The following is an 8429-nucleotide window of genomic DNA, read 5'->3' as shown; positions in this document are numbered from 1 at the left end:
GGAAGGAGTCACGCCCCTCAGTAATGAGGAATACGACTATAAAGTAACTAAAACTTTAGTAAGTACAGTAACTGTAAAAGTTTCGTATTCAACCGAAAATTTGTACCAATATTTACCCTAAAATTAGTCTCAAACGTCGTACGTACACGAAATGTTCCCCAAAATTTCTTTATAAATATTAACTAGGCCTTTTGAGAAGCAAATTGTCCTTAAATGAGCCGCTTTAACTTGAAGCACAACTTTTCGGACGGAGTTACGAGTTTCGTACAAATTTGCATATGGATCTCGAACGCTTTGACGGGGCCCGGAACTGGCGCCTTTACCCTGATCGCTTTGAATGGAACTTTAGTTTCATTTGCATTCAGAGTATAATCTGTTATGAATTTATGTTAGTAACCTGATGGTGGAAGGGTGTTCCAAATCTTAGCGGTTTGAATTAGAAATGCAAAGGAGGCAAATCGCTTCGTACGTATCCGTGGAATTTCGACTACGTACGGGTGCAGACCTTGGCGATGCCTTGCGGTACGATAGTAGAAAGGTGAAGGTTGTGTGTGAAAAGGTGAACCAGGTTGAAAAGTTCTTAAGACGGCACACTCTCGGGGGGCTTGGAACTGGCGCCTTTACCCTGATCGCTTTAAATGAAACTTTAGTTTCATTTGAATTCAGATTATAATCTGTTATGAATTTATGTTAGTAACCCAACTTAACTAATATCTTACCTGGATAATTAAATTATAGTCCCAAGGCCCTGGCCTTAACTTTGGTGCCTAGGTTAGGTTAGCTTTTACACCTTTACTATTTACTCCTGCCTAACTTAATTGGGTATTTTCCTACTTTTGACTTTGATAAATATTATTACTTTATTATAAACTAGGATAAAAATAATGACGTACGCTGAAAAATTATTAAAATCCAACAAAGATTTAGAAAGTTACAAGCATTTTAATTTTGGAGTGGGTGGGTCTTCTATCCCTTTCTCGCAAAACGAAAATTTGTATGAAACCGCACGAAGCTACTATGACATTAGTAACGTGTGACGTCAAAATGCTATATCGCTATCTCTTATACCAGGGACGATACTCTTCCCATGGTGCGTTGGCGCGGGCTGGCCCGCGTCCGTCAGCAGTATCACGCACCCTGGGAAGCCGGTATAAGACAGAAGAAGAAATTTTGTCAGTGTTATACCTACTAAAAGCAAAAGTCAGAAAAGCAGGTTAAATTTAACTAATTTTATAAGTTATTAAAATGTTCATATAAAGCTTGCACGTGGATATAGATCACAACGCGTAGAGGCTTATTGAGAGATTTAATCTTTATAATAACCTAACTGCAATATTAACTTGATTAGGGCACAATTGCTATTGTAACCACTTAATCAAAATTTCGACCTAAAAATAGTCGTTGAGTCTCGAGTCGGAACGAGACTGGCTTAAAAACCTTCAAACACTGGTATTTATACAAATCGATTCAAGATGGCTTCCCCGCCACAGATCGCGTGACATCGGATGAGTCAAATATTGTCTAATTCATTAAACTAACTTCAATAAGCTAACACTACTAATTTTGACAGCTTCATAGAACACAGTAATTAAGTTCGAAATGACCTATCTTGTGCGTTTTATATGTAGATGTCACTGGTTGGTTCTGACCTTTAGGTAAATCTGTTCAATGTCGCCGCAAAACCATATAGTATATAAATTCGAAGGACAGACAGATTGACAAGCTCCCAGCCGCTTGCGGTCAGCAAATGACTGTTTTAATGTATTTAACGGATGAGGGCTTTGAATGAATCAGTTTAATAATCCTTTTTACCTCATTATGTTTACGATAGCCTAGCGCTTAGGACGTCCGCCTTCTAATCGGAGGTCGGGAGTTCGATCCCCGGCACGCACCACTAACTTTTCGGAGTTATGTGCATTTTAAGTAATTAAATATCACTTGCTTTAACGGTGAAAGAAAACATCGTGAGGAAACCTGCATGCCTGAGAGTTCTCCATAATGTTCTCAAAGGTGTGTGAAGTCTACCAATCCGCACAAGGCCAGCGTTATGGACTATATGGCCAAAACCCTTCTCAGTCTGAGAGGAGTACAGTGCTCTGTAGTGAGCCGGCGATGGGTTGATCATGATGAATCTGTTTAATGTATACCAAACTAAATATGATATATCAACACAGTTTTTTAAAATTAGGTAGGTATTATTGGGGCCGATTCCCTTGTACACAATCTCTAAACTAAACTACATTTAGAGGTCTAAGTCTAGTGCTATCCTTTTCTGCAGGCAAAATTATGAAAGGGATAGCAATAGATTTAGACGTGCTATTTTAGTTTAGTTTAGAGATTGTGTACAACGGAATTAGCCACATTATGTTTTTATAAATAAAAATTATATTGGTGCTGTACAAAATACATAAATGTGTATTATTGTGGTTTTGGCCATAGTCTACGCTGGCCATGTGCGGATTGGTAGATTTCACACACCTTTTAGAACATTATGGAGAACTCTCAGGCAGGTTACCTCACGATGTTTTCCTTCACCGTTAAAGCAAGTGATATTTAATTACTTAAAACGCACATGACTCCGAAAAGTTAGAGGTGCATGCTTGGGGTCGAACCCCCGACCTCCGATTAGAAGGCGGACGTCCTCACCACTAGGCTATCACAGCTTTGTGTGAAAAACAGATTAGTGTGAGTAAAAAATTCGATTAAAAGTAATGGCTTTTTAAGAACCAGGTTAAGTTTATCTAATCGTTTATCTTAACTATTTTATTTAACTTACATTCATACAGCTTATCTCGCTAAAAGCTCTCAGTGAATTAAATGAAATAAAATTCATACTCTTTTCATTATATTATTCGTATAGAAATTTTTATTTTACGGGATGAGTAAAAATGCTCGGTAGAAACGTAGACAGACTCAATCGTTCTGTGATCGAACTGGGCGAAATCTACCATAACGGACGATTCTGCTGGATAAATTGATCAATTGATCAATTGATCAATTTTGAATATGCGAAGATTTTATTATTTGATGCTTGTCTGATGTTTTGTTGTACTTTTTGATGTATTGAGGCGTGCAAATGCCGTTAAATTAAAATAACTCTATCTTGCATGTACGAATGATTTATCGATCTAATTTGTGGTAAGTACGAAATGTGAGGCGATTGTGGGAGTGTCCGTTTTACCAGTCAGTCAGTTGTTTTTTCATATGCTGTAAGTTAACTCAATAGAAACATGTCTGGTGTATCCATACGTAGACACGTCATATTATATGCATCTAAACTCCAAAGTGAAGACCACGTTTTGTATGTTCTGTGAAACTCGGGAGTGATTCGCTAACTCAGTGATCAAAACTGAATGATAGCCACCGAACTCATTTGACATTTATTTTTAATCCAATGAACTGAATATTTGATCATGTAATATCAATATATAACATAATATAGCAGATAATGGTACTGGTTCTGATGACAACTAAATTTTAGAGTATTCGCATCCTCTTCTTACTAATGTAATATAAAAAGGACAGACACAGTTTGACAGGTTTAAATTTAATTTAGAGCCATCAAACCGCGTGAACTTTAGCTGCCAGTTACGAGCCTATTCTTCAAATTTGTAGCGTGAACTAAAATTTAGAGTTTTCAAATGTAAAATTCATGTTCCGTCCCGTTTTAGCAATATTAAAAACAAAAAGATGCAGATACTATAAATTTAGTTTAGAGAAAGACAAGAGAATCGGCACCAATGTCGTAGGTATGTTACAAAGAGGCGCCTCCTAACGGGTTGATCCATCATATTGGTACTTAAAGCTTGCTACAGCAGTGGCGCATCTAGTTAATTTGCAAATTAATTCGCAGTGAAATATTATTAACGGAGCGGATTTTGTATGAAATTAACTGTGCCGCGGTTTTTGCGGTAGAATTACCAGTAATGTATAAATATTTACTTATATTAAGAGTTAATAGAACATTTATATACAAAACATATTATTAGCCTACTTTATGATCATGCTACCTGTTTTTACTATACCTAAATATATAAAAGGAAAAGGTGACTGACTGATTGACTGATCTATCAACGCACAGCTCAAACTACTGGACGCATTTAGCTGAAATTTGGCATGCAAATAGCTAATATGGCGTAGGCATCCGCTAAGAAAGGATTTTTGAAAATTCAATCCCTAAGGGGGTGAAATAGGGGCTTGAGATTTATGTAATCCACGCGGACGAAGTCGTGAGCATAAGCTAGCTTTATTATAAAACTGAGCAGCTGATGCCTACGAATTCATCCGTGGATTTAGTTTTTAAAATCCCGTGGGAATTCTTTGGTTTTCCGGAATAAAAATAATTCTATGTTCACTCTCCAGGTCTTTAACTGGTGGTTGCTCCGTTGCGGCTGATTGAAGGACCAACCTACAAATCAACAAACAAACACACTTGCATTTGGGTAGTGATCATTGACTTATATATTATTTCGTATGGACAGGGCTATTGAACAAACAAAATGGCACCGACTCAGTGGTGCTTTAGCTCCAATGCAACCTCAGTGACGTCTGGATTTCAAACGGGTATGTATCTAAGAGGTGGCGCTGATTTATTTGGTTCCGTAACCGTGAAAAATATTTGTTCGCTTGAGCATATCTTGTCATTTATATCGATGGTAGTGATTGTGCGCGATTTGAAGAATACTTTACTAGGTATTTTAATTTGCGTTAGTCTCTTCAATGGAAAGTTTTAATTTATTGTAGAGCTACATTTTTGAAAAACAAAGCTCTACGGATTTGCGTTTCAAATTAGCACTCGATACAGCGTCCCTTTTTAATTAAATGTTTCATTGGCATTCCACGAAATACTATCCATTGTGTAAAATGACTGAAAGGGTTGCTTTTCACTCCACGACTGCGATACGACATTGAATAATCATAAACTTTATTGCACACTAGCTTATGCTCGCGACTTCGTCCGCGTGGACTACACAAATTTCAAGCCCCTATTTCATCCCTTTAGTGGTTGAATTTTCAAAAATCCTTTCTTAGCGGATGCCTAAGTTATAATAGTTATCTGCATAGGCAATGGGCAGGGCACATAGTTCGTAGAACCGATAGATATTGGGGTCTCAAGGTGCTGGAATGACGACCTCGCACCGGAAGACGCAGCATTGGAAGACCCCCCCCCCCCCCCAGGTGGACGGACGACATCAGACGAGTCGCAGAGAGTTGCCAGGATTCAGGCGGCGTGACCGTGGCATGTGGAAGTCCCTACAAGAGACCTATATCAAGCAATGGAGTCTATCGGTTGATGATGATGATGTCTTCTCAATAGGCATGCTACCAAAAGATTTAATATAGACTTCAAAGACGAGATTTAATATTTCTAACTTAATTTTGACACTAGCTTATGCTCGCGACTTCGTCCGCGTGGACTACACAAATTTCAAACCCCTATTTCCCCCCCTTAAGGGTTGAATTTTCAAAAATCCTTTCTTAGCGGATGCCTACATCATAATAGCTATCTGCATGCCAAATTTCAGCCCGATCCGTCCAGTAGTTTGAGCTGTGCGTTGATAGATCAGTCAGTCAGTCAGTCAGTCAGTCAGTCAGTCACCTTTTCCTTTTATATATTTAGATTTATTAGCGATTGTAGTAAAAAAGACTTGAAGACTTAAGATATAATTATCGTGTGGTATAAAAACAATCGTTCGGATAAAGGCTGGAATTCGAATTAAATACTCAGGTACTAAACAACGCTTTGTAACTTTACTGATGCGCTTTCATTTAAATTTTAATACCCCGTTTTAGGAAATATTCCAACTGCCCCCGGCGTCTGGTTGCAATTTCATTTCGGATTCGAATGCCGGGGGTGTATTGAAACTCTACCTGGAAACCTATTTGATCAAATACAAACGAAAAACGTGTAAACAATGCTAGGTCTACACATGCGAACATGTTCGGTGCTTTTAAGTTTGTGGCGGTCGCCACAATTGCAAGCGGATGGCGCTCCTCACTCGTACGAAGAAAATAGATCCGCACCATACGTCAATTGGATACGATGATGAAGGGTCTTCTCGATCGACCTAAGTGAATCGGGTTGCGGGCCTTGAGGCTGGGCCTCCTTGCCCGGGCATTTCCTCTCAGGTAGCACATTGTTACCTGGATCCTAATAGTTTTTGGCCTTGTAGGCCAAGGTCTCGCCTTTCTTTGGCGTAAATCTTATTGTATTGTCTCTCCGTGAAGTGTCAAATCCGGTGGTGTCTTCAATCCCTTGCGTCGTCCTGTTCGTCACCACTGATGCCTGCGTTGGTTTCAGGTACTTGTGGTGGCCCCAGAAGCTCGCGAGGTAAAGGACATCCGTCTGGCGGTCTCGCGTGAAGCGGGGCGATCGATGCCGTGGAGATGTACGCAAGCACTGTAGACTGTAGTCATTGTGCGTGCGAGATTGGATACGAACCCCAAGCCTTGACTTCTCACCTTGCTCTCACTAGATGGCAGCACGGGGTAGCATCTTCGAAAGTGAAAGGAAAACACTCAAACCTGAATCGCACTACTGGATTTTTCTGCAATCTGCACAATAATAGAAGCTTCAAAATACAAAATTCGGACCAGCTGGCGCCCCAAGCGTAACACCGCCCGGAAGGAAATTTCCCTGTTACTAAGGTCGAGCACTCAAACACTGTTCCCATACAAATTCAAACAAATTCGAAAGTGTGGATGCCAACTACCAACGTCGAGCATTGCTATGCTCTATAAAGTCATTCGGAAAGGCCCTTAAAAGGGTACCCCCGATATTATGAGGTTCTAAAGAGTACCTACAAAGCCAATAAAAAAGTTAACTGTAAAACTATATTTTTTGGTTTCATCCTATTTTATATTACCTAAGTGCCCTTATTGAAGTCTTACTTTGTATGACTTCTAATCACCACATGTTGTTCTCATCAAATCCCTATTTTACCCCCTCAAAAATCCTTTCTTATAATTATAATAGTGAAACATCATAAATGTAAAAGTTCTTGCCGTAAAGTATTTTGAAAGTTTGAACTGTGCGTTGATAGATCAGTCAGTCAGTCACCTTTTCCTTTTACATATTTAGATAGATAACCGTAACTACTGTGTAGGACATTTCGACTGTTATTATTTAGTGCTAGCTATAAATCATAATTTTTTGTCCGTCCGTGTAACGCGGGGACAAAAACGTTTGATTTATGTAAGTAATGTCCTGTTCTACGTCTAAGTACAATATTCTTGTTTTGTCATATTATCTAATATAAGTTTTTCTGACTTTTGTTGTTTTCGTATCTCGCTGTTGTACACGAGTAATTATTCCTATTTAGCTGATACCCGCGACTTCATCCGCGTGCAATTAGGTCTTCAAAAACCCGTGGGAACTCTTTGATTTTCCGGGATAAAAAGTAGCCTATGTCACTCTCCAGGTCTTTATCTATACCCATGCAAAAATCCGTTGCACTGTTGCGACGTGATTGAAGGGCAAACCAACAAACCAACAAACAAACACACTTTCGCATTTATAATAAGGGTACTGAGGTACCTACTGATGTCTTTGCCGGCTCTTCTCACTAGAAACTGCTTTGCGAAACCGTGATAGGTTCACCCTCATACTCATGGTACATAATAATACCTATATAAGATAAATCTTGAGTTATCTTATATGTATCATGAGGTGTTAGTATTCAAATTTTAGTTATTAACTTCGTACCGCCTTACAGTCAATTTAATTTTTTTAAATTTTTCTCTCCGTAAGAACCATCCTCGTACTTCAAGGAATATTATAAAAAAAGAATTAGCGAAATCGGTTCAGCTGTTCTCGAGATTTGCGATCAGCAACACATTTAGCGATTCATTTTTATATATTATAATATAGAGATATAAGATTATCCACAGGCCACCACCTAATAGGGTATTGCACTGTAGTAATACAAATAAGGGTTTTTATGTTTAGCGGTAGCTTATGGGGCTAGAATTTATTATTAAAGAGAATATTTTTAAAAAAATCATGATTTTTATTCATTAAAAAAAATATTAACGTCCTGCTGTATGGAAAGCGATTTAATAATGAATTCTAGTCCCATAAACTACCGCTATACAAAAAATCACGTCATTTTATTATACTACAGTCCACGACCCTATTAACCGAACTTATAAACATAATAACAATAATTAAAACAGACGTTTCCAGATATCGAAACATAAATTTAATTTAGTGTGATAATGTGATTAGTAACAACAATTAAATTGAAGCTCGACTCCACTAATTAGTGTCGGCGTCTTTACCGCCTAGTTGTAAACGTCAAGTTATATTGTTAACTTAGTTTACGGTAGTAAGTTTAATTAATTTAAATTTAGAAGCGTTTCCACGAATGCCCATTATCTTTTCATTATTATTGGAAACAGTTTTCGGAAAGAGTTTTAGTTTTATATAA

General features: G+C 38.2%; 1 long non-coding RNA gene across 1 annotated transcript; it reads left to right on the top strand.

Moving 5' to 3' along the window:
* Positions 1 to 2607: 2607 nt before the first annotated feature.
* Positions 2608 to 6824, top strand: LOC138403779 (uncharacterized). Its single transcript, XR_011237941.1, has 3 exons — positions 2608 to 2685; positions 4363 to 4563; positions 6302 to 6824. It is a non-coding gene; the product is annotated as an uncharacterized lncRNA (long non-coding RNA).
* The last annotated feature ends 1605 nt before the right edge of the window (positions 6825 to 8429 follow it).

The sequence above is a fragment of the Maniola hyperantus genome, chromosome 20, assembly GCF_902806685.2.
Source record: "Maniola hyperantus chromosome 20, iAphHyp1.2, whole genome shotgun sequence".
NCBI lineage: Eukaryota > Metazoa > Arthropoda > Insecta > Lepidoptera > Nymphalidae > Maniola > Maniola hyperantus.
This window is presented reverse-complemented; position numbering and strand designations above follow the sequence as displayed.